The following is a 16,313-nucleotide window of genomic DNA, read 5'->3' on the forward strand; positions in this document are numbered from 1 at the left end:
CAGAAACAAGCATGCTGAGAGAGAAATCAGAAAGGCAATTCCATTCACAATTGCCTCAAAAATATACTGTTGTAAACCCTAACCTAGGAAGTGAAAGACTTCTAAATGGAAACCTTTTAACACTGTAGAAAGAAATTGAAGAAGACACTGGAAGATGGAAACACCTCCCACATTCATGGATTTAAAGAATTACTCTTGTGAAAACCGCTGTACTGTCAAAAGCAAATCTACAAATTCAATAGGATCCCTATCAACATTCCAATGCCATCCTTCACTGAAATGGAACTTTTAAAAGGGCCCGTCTGGCCTTCTGGGGGACCATGTTAAGGGAGGGACAATAGACTAAAGGTGAGATGGGAGTAGAGAGGCAGAATACTGGGAACAGATAGGATTTAGCAGGGAGGGATTCAGGAGTAGGGGGAACCAGGGATGGAGCCGTGTGCTAACCCAAAGAAGGATGGATGAAAAGCCTAATGGGATCTAATTTTTAAAAGAAATTGGATGGGGTGGTAGAGTATGTGTGATATAATAGACAGGGGAATAATGATGGCTAAAGAATTAAGCAGGAATGAATGTGAGGATGGGAGAGAGTGGGAGAGCAGTAGGTAAGTTTACCCAAACTAAGGATGTATGGAAAAGCCTTATGGGAAAATCACTAATTAGTAGGCTAATTTCAAAATACAACTTAAAAAAGATTTTCAGTGCAATTTCCCTGAGTGGGTGGAAAGTATAGCTCCAAGACTACATGTATTATTAAATGAAAATAAAGTAGAAAGCATGGGATATCTCTCTACAAGTTATTGGTCAGGGGTGGTGGGGCTCAGAAGCCTTCGAAAGAACACAGGCTATTGACATTGTCCTCGGTTACCCACCATAACTACATGGTAAGGCTCTTACTAAACACACCCACTTTAGCTGCAAGACACAGAGAAACCAGTTTCAAACTGACCAGAAACTCTTCCCTGTTGGTTGGCTTTTGTAACACCAGAAGATACAATGCAAGGTGCTAGGGGAGAAACCACATCAATGCCCTAACCACTGCTGGGAACTGCATCAGCAATATAAATGCTCCAACAAGGTAAGCCCAGTAGCTCTCCCCCCCCCCCCGCCCGTGTGTGTGTGTGTGTGTGTGTGTGTGTGTGTGTGTGTATGCATGTGTTGCATGCACAGTGGAATTTTCAACCATTAAAAAAAAAGCAAAGTTGGCCCAGGCAGTGGTGGTACACACCTTTAATCCCAGCATTAGAGATACAGAGGCAAGCAGATCTCGGTGAGTTCCAGAATAGCCAGGACCACACAGAGAAACCCTGTCTCCTGTCTTGGGGGGAAAAGAAAACTCAAAACAAGAAAAGCAAAGTCGCATCATTCACAGGAAATGGGCACAACTGGAGAGAGTCATATTAAGCAATTCTCAGAAAGACAAATATCACAGGTTTTCTCTCATTTGTGGTTCCCAGCTTTTATATAGACACATGGAATCATTCTTGCACTCATGACATAAAGCAGAAGTGACTCTAGGGGAACAAAGGAGATTGAAGGGATAGGGGAAGGGTGAGAGAGGAGCATCAGGATACGAAGGAGAATATGCTCAGAGAACATCATACACTTGTATAAAAATGTCCCTATGTGACCCAGTACCACGTACATTGAATAAAGAGCAGAGCAATGGAAAAAGGAAGGAAAAACCGACCAATGTCTTAGTTTGGTGGAGGGATTTGAGATGGGGCAGGAGGGTCAGGGAAATCTTTAAAATTTAGGCAGCATGTAAGCTGTTTTGAAGATCAAGTAGGTGACAGAGGATAAAGGCCTGTCTGGCTGGAAAGTGGCGTGTACAAAAGACTAGGGTCATGAGACACAATGCCGAGTCCAAGGAACTGCAGGGAGTTCAGGATGTCTGGAACTTCAGAGAGAAAATCGGGAAGTGGGGGCCGGCATGTCTACACTGGCGGTGGCAGTCAGATCACAACATGGGAAACCATGGCCAGAGAAGAGGAAGGAGAGTGGAGTGCTAGCACGGATGCAGTGGTCCACGCATGCAGAAGCTGAGTGCTGGCTGTGCACATAGACGGCCCTGAGTTCTACCTCCAGCCCTGGGGGTGGGTAGTAAGGGGTGAGGGAAGACACTGGCCAAACCACTTTCTAGTTGATATCCAGAGGATTTTCCCAGAAAAAGCTTCCTCTTACCCTGGAAACTTCTGCTCTCAGGCCAATCTGCCCCACCCTCTGCTTGAAAGTGGCCTTATCAGGGGAGCCAGTATATAATTTGCCTGTGAGCTATACCTGATTGGTTAGAAGTTGAGCACAGTATTCAAACAGGGCAAATCAGGTTTCAGGAATGTTTTTGAATATGCATGCAAAATAGTCTATGTAGTTGAGGGGACTGGGAGATTCCTTGACTTTCTCAGCTTATCAGAACACATTACTAAAGTTCTTGAGAAAAGAGAACAAGTAAGAAATACAGATGTGGGGCCAGAGACGGCTCAGTGGGGGCAAGCTGCTTGTCATTAAATGTGACAACCTGAATTTGAGTCAGCACCCATGTGAAGTTGAACACAGCAAAGCAAGTGTGAATCTCAGCACACCTTTGCAAGATGGAATATGGAGACACCTCCAAAAGCTTGGGAGCCAGCTAGCCCAGCATACTCAGCAGTGATCAGGAGACTGTATTAAATAAAGTAGAAAATGAGAACTGGGTACCCAAAGTTGTCCTCAGATGCCCCACATGTATGCACCTGCACTCACATGTACAAATGCACAAACATACACACCATACACATAAAAATTATTTTAAAAATATGTGTAGGTGTGTGAGTGTGTGTGTGTGTGTGTGTGTGTGTGTGTGTGTGTGTGTATAAAATGAATATAAAAGGGGATTTGTTATGGGATTGGTTAATACAATTATGGAAGCTAAGACATCCCATGATACACCATCTGTAAACTGGAAAACCAAGAAAGTTGATGGTGAAATTCACTAAAAGCTCAAAACTATGATTTTTTTTTTTTTCGAGACAGGGTTTCTCTGTGTAGTTTTGGTTCCTATCCTGGATCTCGCTCTGTAGACCAGAGTGGCCTCGAACTCACAGAGATCCGCCTGCCTCTGCCTCCTGAGTGCTGGAATTAAAGGCGTGTGCCACCACCACCCGGCGAGAAGTCAGAGTTCTAAAGTCCAAGGGTGGGAAATGAATGTTCCAGCTCCAGAACAGAGAGAAAGTTTTACCTTTCTGAGCTCTTCAATGATCAGATGATGCTCTCCCACAGTGGGGGAGGGGTGAATCTTCTCTACTGAGCCAGGCTCTTTGGGAAACAACTTCACAGACATGGCATCTGGATATCCTTTGATTCAGTCAAGATATAACACATGGAATTGGTCCTCATTTGTCTGGGAGACAAACTTCAGGATGATGGGGGTGATTTTCCTAAGATCGTACAAGAAGGCTCCCAGGCCCACATTGTTCCCATGCTCTTGAGTCAAGAGCAAGACAGCTTTCCAAAGCAAAATCTACCCTCCGTGCCTCTGCTCCAAATTTTCTGCTGGTCTTAACATTGTTTCAGATCCGCCCCACCTCACTTACTTTTGCCTGACATGATACAGCATCTATCTTGTGAGAAATAGACTGTAATAAATATACTGCTTAAGCGAAGAAGGTTGACAGGAATATAAATACAGGGCATGATATATAAAGCTTCACACATCCCAGTGGCCTCATTTATTAAAATCTTGCCATGCTAAATTCACAGAGCATATTTGTCTCTATCTGTGTTCTCATAAAACACTGCTTATACAATTGCTCACATCTAAACCCTCCCCAATTTTATTGTTAGCTGACTTTTCTCTATGTCAACCTCAAGGACAGGTGAGTGCCCAACAGGACTCAGCACTTAGGTGTTTTCAGAATGAGACTCAGACTTAGAAAAGAGTAAAGATAAAATGCACCTATAAAGGCTAAGTTAAAAGTTAAGATGGAACTTCTCTGTGTGTGTTGGGGAGGGGATGCATGTGTGCACATGAGTGCAGCAGCCAATGTTAGCTATCATCCTCAGTTACTTTTTACCTTACTTTTTGGAGATAGAATCTCTCATTGAACCTAGAGCTCACTAACTGATGAAACTGGCTGGTCAGTAAGCTCCACGGATCTGCCTGCTTTTTAGTGCTGGGATTAGATGCCTGCACCAAGTTCAGCTTATACATAGGTGTTGGGGATTCTAACTCAGGCCTTCACTGAACAACTGAGTCATCTCCCCAGCCCCTAAGGTGGAGTTTCTCAAGGAAAGATGCTTCATCAGTCAAGCTCATCACCAATTACCCATGTAATGAACTTTGAACCAGACTTCTAGTAAGTAATATTCATTTATCTATTCAGTATTTATTGCCTAGTTAAATTCTAACTATTGAGCGAAATGGATTAATTAGCCACGACTCCCTCTAAAGTATACACAGCAGAATGAGGGACATAGATGCACAAATAAATCATACTGACACACTGTGTTGGTGGTCGGGAAGGCCAATGACTATGGTGGTGGAGTCTACTCTGGGTCAGACACCCCACTGTTTTATGTCATTACTTCATATTCAGGAACCTCTATGTTAAACAAAGGAAAATAAAGTTCACAACGTAAAAAGACTTGCTTGAACCAAACAATTAGAAAGCATAAGCACTGGGATATGAACCCAGGATTTCTGAGTTCTAAAGACAATACTTCATTCTCTGGTTCCTTTTATGCATCCAGGTTTAGCACTGGTAGCAGCTAAAATACCTAAGGTGTCCCCCTTGCTTATTTATTTCAGCCAGCTATTTCTTGCCCTTACTCTCTATCACCTATATGAACACTTTAAGGAGTGTCTTTGATTCATGAGGTATTGCCTGCCCACATCTGTTCCCTTTTCTTCTGATGGGACCATAGAACCCTCCTCTCTCCTTCCATCTGGAGATGGAGGCATTTACATTCACATGGCTCAGGTTGCAGCAAGCCCAGCCACTGACTAATTCAGGGAAGGTCTGTCCAGCCTGAGAAAATGGGTTTCAAGACTTTGACTGGAATGACTGGGAAAGCTGTCTGTCTGTTTGAGGTTGCTAAGGAGATGGAGTAAGCCTAGAGTAGGTCATCCTTGCCTGTCTCTGATGAGAACTTACTATAGGATGAAGCCAACACAGAGAACAGAGCCAAGTTGTAGAAATAGACTAGCATCTGCTCCTTCCATTCTGTTGCTCTCAGGATTGAACACAGATACTTGTAGAGGTCCTGTTGTTTATTAACAAGGTACACAAGGCAGAAAAACACCATAGAATAAAAGAAAAAGCCTTATGCATACATTCATCAGTATTTTCTTTGACTTCCCAGGGGCTGAAGCCAAAACATGGATAAAGCCCACCACATTGTTCAACTCCAATGTCCCCACTAGCTCCCTACCTTTCCATCTGGGAGAGCAGCCAAGAGGTGCAGCAGAGAAGTCTAAGACTCAGAGTTCTCTGTGCCATTCGATCCATCCTCATCCTTGGTGAAATTGGGAGAAGCTGAGAAATGCCTCCTCATTCATATTGAGAAGAGAGTCTCGTAACATTGAAAAAATTGGAAACCATTCCCTCAAACAAAGTACTAGAAGAAAGGACTATGGTGGGAATCTAGGAATCTTGTCTTGAAATAAGCTAAACTCCTTCTTACTGTGGTACCAAGGTAGTGGCTATGAAATTAATTAGAAGAATGATCTGAACCATAAGAAGATAGCAGTGGAGGGAAATGGGATAGAACTTTACAACATGTTGAAACCTACAGAAAAGTCAAGACAGCTGAATGAGATTGATGGCATCCTGCCATGCAAGTATATTAAAATCTCACATACATAGAAAACAAGCAAACACACACTAGGGACGTATATACAAACCATTACAGTGGGTGCTGTGGGAGGCAGCCTAGATTAGGAATGGGGTATGGAAGTGGGGAGAAAAAATAAAATGAGAGGGGCTTTGCAAGGTTGTGCTGTGCTCCAGGATGCGGGAACTCTCAGCTTTCTGTGTCTAACCTTCAGGCTCAAATGGAAGACGCTCCCCAAAATATCAACAGTAGTTGTTTGGGATCAAAGATCATTTAGTGGCCAGGAAAAGAAACTTGAGGTAGCCTAAATTAAAAGAAAATTTATTTTACGAACATACTTGTAAGGAATGTAGTCTCTATCCAGGGATCTGTGATTTGGGGGTGAGGGAGATACCATCACCTCCCTTTTTATCAGAACAGCGCTCTACATCAGAGCTGCCTCTCTTTCTGCCTGCTTCCCTGTGCATCCCCTGGGGTCCAACACCTTTGCACATACACACTCCCTCCTCTACCCCAAGTAAGCTTGACCATGGCAATGCTGGAACCGTTGACAATGGATCCACACACCTACACAAACCAGCCAATCTACTTTCCTCCAATGGACTCCTCTCTATCACTCTCCTAAACTGGGGAGCTCCAGATGCAAGCAGCCCATCATCAGCCAGCAATTTACCCCAGGCTTAACCAGCTTTGTCGGTGGAAAAGAGAAAAGGGATGGATAAAAGGGAAACAAACCCGGGGCCAGGAACTAAGAAGCCAGCAGGAGGAAAGATTACAATATCTTGCACAGACTGTCCCTCCGCATTGGGATTAAGGATAATGCTATTTTTTCCCACATTTTAGCATTATCAAGTTTTTCCTAAGGTAACAGGAGTTTGGGATGGAACGATTAGTGCTTAAAGGCACAGGCTCTGCAGTCAGACACAAATGTGTTCAAGTTCTGTCTCCTTTGCTCCTTGGCTATGACTTGTCTTACACCCCGGGCCTCTCTGGGTTTCATTTTCCTCAGCTGAAATGCGATCTGGATGTTGAGACTAATGGAAATAGAAGGTTGAGTCCTGTCTTATCATAGCAACCACTTAGAAAATGCTATCGCACGTTCTTATTGTTCATACTTTTTATAGTTAAAATTATTTTTACAAAAACACTTCTTAGCCACCTGTCAGTCATTATTGAGCTGGCAGTAGCAGACTCTGTATCTACACTTGTCTTTCCCACCCCGTGCCTCCTTGGAATACGGTGTTTATCTGAGCTGGAAATGGCTGTTGGAAATTGCCACTGGCTATGTACCCCACACCCCCGTGCAGAATCAATAAACAGAGAGGGCTCCCTCTTCCTCACAGCCCTCATCTACTAGCTCTAATTGACCATTACTAGGCATGCTCAGAGGGTCTCTGGGCTCACATATTAATTGACCGCATACCCACTTAATGGGAAACTCCCCAATTCCCCAAGCCGGAGCACGCTGTTGCCTCCCTCCTCGCCCAGTGCATTCTGGGAAGCCTGTGGAACAGAGAAGGTCAGCAGGTGGTGCATCTGATCAATTAATTAGGAGCATGTTGAGCATTTGACTCTGAGCCTAGTTAATCGCATAATTAAATCGTACCCACCCCCCACCTCAACTCTCCATCCACAGGGCTCTCTCCAGCACAGCAGCATCCCTGTTTGTTGAGGGAGGACTTGGTCTTGCTTGGGTCTGAGGCAGCCACAGTCCCTCCTCACTGGCTGCTCTACAGTTTTAAACTGATTTTATTTTGGTTTGGGGTGAGGGATGGGGAGAGTCTGTGCCTCACTTCTGGAGCTGAACAATCTGGCTGGGAAAATGGAGTTGCAGAGGATCTGAGTAGTGGATGAACTTCCTCCAAAGACTGTATGACATGAGAGCAGAAAGGAGGGACCGGAAGGAGGAGCAGCCTGAAGGGGCTGAGGGAGGTGGAGGACAGGGAAGGAGAGAAGTAAGAACAAAGTGCATATGGAAATGCTGCAAGGAAACCCATTACTTCGCATGCTAACTTTAAAAAACTACTAAAACCTAGGTTGTGTGAGGATTAGGGATAGAACAGTGCAGAACAAAGTTTGTCAAGCAGAAAAGCCTCGCACTATACTGCTCTGCCTCCCAAAGGCCTGCTCACGCTTCTTCCAAGGAGGCTGGAGCACGCTTGGCTGGGCTTTCCTACTCCGTGCCTGCCCCACTCATGGGAACCTGGCTTTTGTCCACAGCATACATATGTGCAGATAAAACAAGATCTTCCCCAGGTTCCCCTGGGTTGAAAGTGGCCACAGGGCCATTTTGTCCAGTGACTCTTTCGTAGTGTACCTAACAAAAAGCAGGGTCCTCAGGCGATGTCCTGCCCTTTACCCTTCTGGTTTTTCTCATCTTGAAGACAAACACAGAGCCTGTAGGTAGGGCAAAGATCTATTGACCATAAAGGGAAACCAAACTGAACTTAACCGAAACAACTAAACAAAATGCTCTTAGAATGATTGAGCTGAAAATGGAAAGAGCCTGGATTCCTAATGATGCTATAGTGAGCCATGGCAGCCTAAGCTGCCGCTCAGGGTATCTTGTTATGGGATGAAAAACACAGATCCAAAGACATGTGTGAAAACTTAGGCCAATGACATATTTGAGTATTATCCACTTATTGTGGATATTGGCCAAACCATTGTGATCCACTCTGACTCACAGCTAAAAACATTATATATACATATACATGCTGACATCAACCTAATGCAAGGGTACAGCACTACACAATAGTAATGATCATTACAACACATAATGAACATGTGCTTTAAATAGTGCATTAGTCAGCTACTCTTTACTGTGACAAAATACTGAAAGCAGCTTATAAAGAGAGAAGGTTTATCTGGGTTCACATTTTTATGTTCCAAGTCATGACTGGTTGATATCATTGCTTTGGGCCCATGGTGATACACCATAGGGAGGGGGTTGGTGACAGAAGATACTTACTAATTTCATAGCAGCTAGAAATTGAAAGAAAAAGATCAAGACCAATGTCCCACAATCCTCTTCAAAGGCATAGCCCCAGTTACCTAAAGACTTCCATTGGGCCCCACCCATTAAAGGTTCTGCCACCTCTCAATAGGACCAAACTGAGTACCAAACCTTTAGCACGTGGGCCACTGGGGGATATGCAAACTATAGCATATAGGATTAGTGGGAAGATTGTATAATATTAATACTTAAAACTCATATTGCAGTGGCAGGCACACAGCTAGCATACATAAATCTTGGCTTGTATTAGAAATTGAGGTTTGAGCAGGAGTGATAGCTTAGTCAGCAAAATTCTTACCTTGCAAGCTTGAGAACCTGAATTTGACCCTCAGAATCTATTTCAAAACAACACTGTGTGGTGGTGTGTGCTTCTAATCCTAAAACTGAGGAGGGAGAGAGGAGGGTCCCTGGGACTCACTGGACAGCCAGTCTAGACCACTTGGTAAGGTCCAGACTAGTGAGACCCTGTTATACACACACACACACACACACACACACACACACACAGAGAGAGAGAGAGAGAGAGAGAGAGAGAGAGAGAGAGAGAGAGAGAGAGAGAGAGAGAGAGAGAAGCTCCTGAGGGCAACCCCAGAACATGACCACTTCTGATCTCTACACACGCTCCTTCCCCACAGAAACACATGAACACATGGTACTCAAGAGGAAACTGAGATTCAAAAGTTTATAAGGCTTTTTAAGAAACAAAACCTGAAAGAATAACAGGGAAGGGAAACTGGTTTCCAGATTTAGGGAATTCTTAAAGCTGCAGAGTATCCACCCTGGACACAGAAACCCCCAAGGAGCAGCTCTCCTGCACTTGCTCCGTGGGTGGGTGACTTGTGTGACCTCAAGCAAGCCATACACCTTGTTGGAACCTCAGTTTCCTCCTCTGCAAGATAATTGTTAATGCAGTGGGTCCACAAAAGTGTGTAAAGTGTGTGTGCTTTGCCTGGGGAAGCCAGGAATCATATAGGACACTATCCTGCTGAACACTGAGACGGGTTGCCTAAGATGACAGCCCTGTGTCTCAGCAAAGGTATGTTCCAGCAGCTCCCAGGAAAGGCAAGAAAAGGCACTCAGCACATTCCTTACTTTGATGAAAGTCTCTGAGAAGCTGTAAATTACCAAATCCTTGTTTCAGCTAAATCAAACCTACTGTGGATCCCATCGGCATTTAATAGTGATATTATAGCCCCAGGAATAACAAGTGAAAGTAATTAAGTTTAATGATTCCAATGAAGCCACTATTCTTGATTGCTGTGTGTATGCCTAATTATCTTCCATTTTTGTTGTCATTGTGCATGGTATAAATAAGGCCTATTGGGGGAAAATAGGCACTAATTTTAAGATGTATTAGGCAAAGTTGCCTGTGCAGCACCTTTCCTAGGGGCTTGGTTGCTCCCTTGAAACGCTGAGTGAACAGAAAGTCACTCAGCTTGTCAAAATGGACCAAGGAAGGAAGATCTAAAGTTCTTTCTCTGAACTGTGAAGGAAATTGGCCTTCCCAACAGCAGAAGACTTTTCTTCAGTAAAACGGTGGAATATTCATTCCCACACTTGACTTTGAAGTTGAAAATGTGGCTTGCCTGGACTGCTTGACGGTACATTATGTAGACTGGACATGCTTGACAGTATGTTATATAGACTGGACATACAGGACTCTTGGAAAAATGACCACTAAATTTTGCCAAAGTAAGGTGAGATGGTCCGTCAGGTTCCTGCTTCACAGAGGAGACTGCCAGACATTCTACAGGACACAGAGAGAAGCAACCAAAAAACTCTAGGCCTATAGGCTGAAGATGGATGCCCCAGTATTGCAGAGGAACTTTGGATGACTGTCCAGGCAGCCAGATGTCTCTGTCATTCTAGATTTTTGGAAGTTGGTTACAAAGCACTTCTTATTTACTTAGGTAATATTATATCCTTCTGGGGTCTTTGATATAGTTAAAGACTAAACAGTTATAATTTTCCTTGGTTATGATAAAAGGTAAATTAGTTATAAAACCTTAGACTCACAAATATAGGATAAATAGAATATTTTCTTTAATTTTGCCGAAGACAAATAGACTAAATATTGTAACTGTAATTCCTGCTTTATAACTGTTCTATTATATGTAATTTACTATGTTAAAAACCTTCCTTTTTGGTTAGATAAAAAAGGGAAGTGCTGTGGGATGTCCTTCTGTATGCTGTGAATATGTGTTGCTTCCATTGGCTAATAAATAAAGCTGTTTTGGCCTATGGCAAGGCAGCTTAGAGGCAAGCAGGAAATCCAAGCAGAGATATGGAGAGAAGAAAGGAGAGTAGGGAGAGATGCCAGCCACTGCCCAAGGAATAGCAAGATGCCAGCAGACCAGTAATGCCACAGCCACATGACAAAACATAGATTAATAGAAATGGGTTAATTTAAGATGAAAGAGTTAGCTAGCAAGAAGTCTGCCATAGGCCACACAGTTTGAAAATAATATTAAGCCTTTTATTTTATAAGTGGCTGCAGGACTGTGGGGCTGGGTGGGAGGGAGAAACTTACCACTACAAGCACTTCTTGGGATTATGTAACAATAATCATTTCCTGGAGGCAACTTTTAAAGTTTTCTTAAAATTGGGTATTATCCAAGGAAAATTAGAAACTTCCTGCAGCAGTGTGCTATGTTAGTGGTCTTTCCACTGCTATGACAAAATACCTGAGAAAGTCTACAGAGACAATGGTCATGTGGTTCCATTGTTTCTGAGCCTGTGAGAAATGACAGTGGGGAGTAGGGGTAGAACAGAGCTGCTTACTTCATGGCAGGCAGGATGCAATGAGAGTGAACTTGCATTTATAACCAAGTCCCTTTGTAATCCATTAATTAATCCATGAGGTCCCATTGTCAAGGTCAAATCCTTCAGGAACCAATCACCTACCAGAGACCTTACCTCCAAATACTGTGGCACTGGGCATCAAGCCTTTAGTATATGAGCTCTGGAAATGTGCACACATGTACATATGCACAAGTGCATGCATGCATGGGTGTGTGTGTGTGTGTGTGTGTGTGTGTGTGTGTGTGTGTTTATATGTGTGCAGGCCAGAGATTGACTCCAGGTTCCTTCTTTATTGTTTTCCATTTTATATTTTGAAATGGTCTTCCACTAAACCTTGAGTTTGCCATTTTGCCCAGAAAGGCTGGCTAGTGAGCCCCCAGGATCCACTTGTCTCTGTCCCTGTCCCACAGTACTGGGGTTACAGGAAAGTACCACCAACCCCAGCTTTCACATAGGTGCTGAGGATCCTCATGTCCTTCACGCTTGTGCATCAAGCATGTTACCCACTGAGAATCTCCACAGTCCCACTTTAGAGATACATTTAAGATCCAAGTACTAACTAGCTAACTAGCTATCATCTGGCCAAGAAAGTTGAAACTTCTAAAGGTCGTGGCTTTTCTCTCTCATTTCACACCATCACCTTCTGACTCCTAGTGTATAGCATCACACTTGTAACTCGGCTATGATGGGAATAACTTACACTATATAGACTCATAAACACTATTGATCCAGAATTTTGTTATCACCTGAAAGATCCAATTTACTAGCATCCTAAGTTCTCTCCAATCAATCAGGCCATCTTGTGTTTTGCCACTAGTTGCCACTTGTGTAAGTGGTCCCTCTTCTGGAGTCTGACATGGACAGCTTGTTGTCTTTATATCAGTAGATCAGGGATACAAAATACATATCAGAGCCACATAATCTATAGTCAAGCTTTTGACTCCTACAGTTATATAATTATAGCAAGTTTCTTATACTTTACTAGCAGTGTGTGTGTGTGTGTGTGTGTGTGTGTGTTTGTGTGTGTGTGTGTGTTGAGGCCCAAGGTCATTGTTGGGTATCTTCCTCAATTGCTCTTCAACTTATGTTTTGAGAAAAGGTCTCTTGCTGGACCTGGAGCTCATCAATTCAGCTGTACTGGCTGGCCAGAGAGCCACATGAATCCTACTGACTCCACCTTATCAGCATTGAGATCATGGGCATGGGCTCCTCTGTCTATCAAGTTTCTTAAATAGTCTAGTGGTCAGTCTCCACATCTGTAAAGTGGAAACAGCAGAATGTTATCTGTCTCTCACAACTATTAGGAGACATCAATGAAATGACATAGTCGTAATGATGGAATGCAAATGGAAAGATGAATGAACTGGGTGATAAAATGATGCAGTAAGTCTCTGCCCTTTCCTCTCCTGGTAAGGGTTCTGTCTATGGATGCCTGGCTGAGATATGTGTTGACAATGTTATGAGTCCAGGGTCCCTCCTTCCCAGTTCCCTTTCCTTCTCTAATTGTACATGCAGCTCCTCTTTAAACAAGTCTTGGTCAGGAACAGCTTTTAGTAAATACAGGATTTCTCTTTCCTTCCAGAAACTGTTCTTGGTTACTAATATTCATTTGGAACTTGTTGTGTACCAGTTATATAACTAAACAGTATCATTTCATATTCATGGTGTCTCTGTAAGACAGATAGATATTCTGGGCAGTTGGAATGGTACTCAGCACCAAACCTGATAACCTGGGACCCACACCTTGGAAGGAGAGAACCAACTCCTGCAACTTGTCCTCTGACCTCTAAACATGCACCATAGCACACACACCATAGCACCACACACATACACAAGCAAATAAATAATCCAATTTTTATTTCTTTACATTACAAGATATTCTGTTTATTTTCATTCCAAAGATGAACAACATTTTCATAGAAAGCTTACAGAATGTTCCTTGAGTTTTACGTCTGTAAAATGATGAATCCCAGATTCATCTCAGACAACCAGACTCAAAGGTCTCACTCATAATGAACACTCTACTCTGGTTTTGTTTGTTTGTTTGTTTGGGGGGTTTTGGTTTTTGTGGGGGTTTTTTATGTTCCTTTTAGAGGCAGGGACTATCACTATACCTCAGGATTGCTCCAGAACTCACTGTGCACCCCAAGCTAGGCAAAGCTCTCCAGCCTCAGCATCCCCAGTGCTGGGATTACAGGGATGAACCACCGTACCCGTATACCCTGTGCTGTTATCTTCATAGCAGTCTTGCTGTTAGCTCCACTCCCAATGTTGGGATAGATCAACTAATATCCATGGCAACCATGATCATGTTGTTCCTTCTGACCTTACTGAAGGCATTTCTAACATCTGTTCATTTGTACAATACTCATGAGTGCAGGTTACAGAAAGTGTCACTGTTATCAAGATACAGCAATAAAGACCACAAAGATACCTCTACATGGATAGAAGGGCCACTGACACTTTGCCTGAGAAACGTATGTGCCACAGTCTTTTAGGTACTAAAAACTCCACCAAATTATGAGTGAAGGTGTGGATAACCACAGCACTTAGCTTGGCTGACAACACACCCTGGAGCATCCTGAGTCTGGGTACACAAGGGTTCTAACTCTAGCCCTTCTATCTACTAATGATGTATGGCCTGCACCAAATGCTTCACACTTCCAAGCCTCAATTTTCCTATATGCAAAATGGGGAGAATAATAACATCTAGTCATTTGTACAAAGGGCTGAGTGCCCTTAGAGACACACAAATTATGGTAGTGGCAGTCACAGGCTGACTGGAAACAGATATATGATGAGATGAAGTATAGATACTATATGGCAAGAAAGGATGCCTTTCTTTAGTGGTGTGTGTGTGTGTGTGTGTGTGTGTGTGTGTGTGTGTGTGTGTGTGTGTAACAAGGTGAAAAAATTTTAGCCATCTCTGACTGGAGACTCAGACCCCTCACCTCTCTGCTCCTGAAGGCTTCCCTAAGTTCTGTTGTCAGAGGACGTTTGGGGGAGCACTTCCCTCCAATCTGATTAGCTTCTCCTTGTTAATTAATAAGGTTCAATGCAATTTCACTTCATTGGGAGGAACTGGCCCAGAAATCAAGGTCATTAAATTTCTGAAAGACATTGGGAAAGGTTGCCTTTTCAGAGTGATCTTTCTGCCACCCACTCCTCTTGAAATGAGAAGGGCAGTGGTTCACACAATGGCTTCAAGGTTATCTGAGACCACCTTCCAAGTAAGAGGGAAATCCTTTCTGTGGGAGTTTAATTAGGTCAGTACAACTAATTCTTCTTCTGCTACTTATTCAGTTTCCTTCCTTTCTGTAATTACTACCAGCATAAGGCTCCTCTCACACACAAATGGAACTGAAGAAAGCCCTGCAATTATCCTTTATTTCTCCTTCATGCAGGAAAGGAGGGGGTGACCCACTGCATTTGGTCTATGTAAATCTGAGGAGTATGGTCTTTATAGCCCTCCACACGTGACTAGCAATGTCACTATGACTGTGCGAGAGTGGGAGGGCGTGTTCCAATGCAATTCTAACCCCGTAACACACACGTCTCCCCAGCTCTGTGTCTATAGGAGATGACTTGGCATCAGAACAAAGGGAGGCAATTCATGCACATGCTGTCAATCAATAAACATAAATCAATCCAGTGCCTAGCAAAGACTCAGCAGGGTGTTAGGTGGATGGGAATACTTGCCAAGGATATAAAAGATCTCAGGTAGGTTTGGTGAAGCAGATCATTAGCAGACAAAATAAACTAACAACACCCAGATTAGGCTTCAAAAGCAAAGGCATTGCATGTGTGAGTGTTGGGTAGGGGTGATGGGAATGCTTTCCAGGAGGGGAGGGCTTGAGTAAGGCCTAGATCACTTATCCATTTACAAATAATCATGCAGTGAGTGACTTGTACACAGGAGATACTATCTAGCCACTTTGGACACCATGTTTCTTTTTTCCTACCATTCCCTACCACCATTTCTTAAGGGGGTGGATTCTGTCTCCACTTCACAGATGAGAAAATAAAGGCTCAGACATGTCACACAAACTGCTCAAGGACATATAACAGTGGCAGAGCGGGAGTCAAATTCAGATTTCTAACCTCAGACTCCAGTACAAACTGGAGATAATGTGGTCATGGTAACACATGCCTGTAATACCAGTACTTAGGGGCTGAGGCAGGAGGATCGTGACACCGAGGCTGTTAATGGGCTACATACCAAGGCCTTGTCTCAAAAAGAGAGTAGGAAAAATATGGAACTTGTTGGGTAGGGAAAGAACGTGTAGGTTGTTTTCAGGACATGAAATAAAAGAGTTTAGCGCAGAGCCCTTATGGAGTGCCCACAGGCTGGGCTCTGTGGTGGGTGACTTCTCTCAGGTGCCTCCACCATCACCCTACCGTCCCTTCTCCCTGTATTCTTGTTCTGATTGTTTATCCACCTTTTCTCCCTCTAAGAGAGGAAGGGTATGTCTGGTTTGGCTACTGAAGATCTCGAAGCACAGGGGCTCCTGACTGGCAGGAAGACAGCAATCAACAAGCACCTGTGAATGGCAGGCCACATCTAGTTCCCTAAGGACCAAAGAGGAACTTGTAAAGGCGAATGTCCAAGGCTGTTGGGAGCGCCAGTCGTTGTCAGCACCAAACACAGCTCCCCACAGCCCTGTACTGTGGCTCCTGACTGCAT

This window comes from Peromyscus eremicus, chromosome 1 (assembly GCF_949786415.1).
Source record: "Peromyscus eremicus chromosome 1, PerEre_H2_v1, whole genome shotgun sequence".
In the NCBI taxonomy this organism is placed as follows: domain Eukaryota; kingdom Metazoa; phylum Chordata; class Mammalia; order Rodentia; family Cricetidae; genus Peromyscus; species Peromyscus eremicus.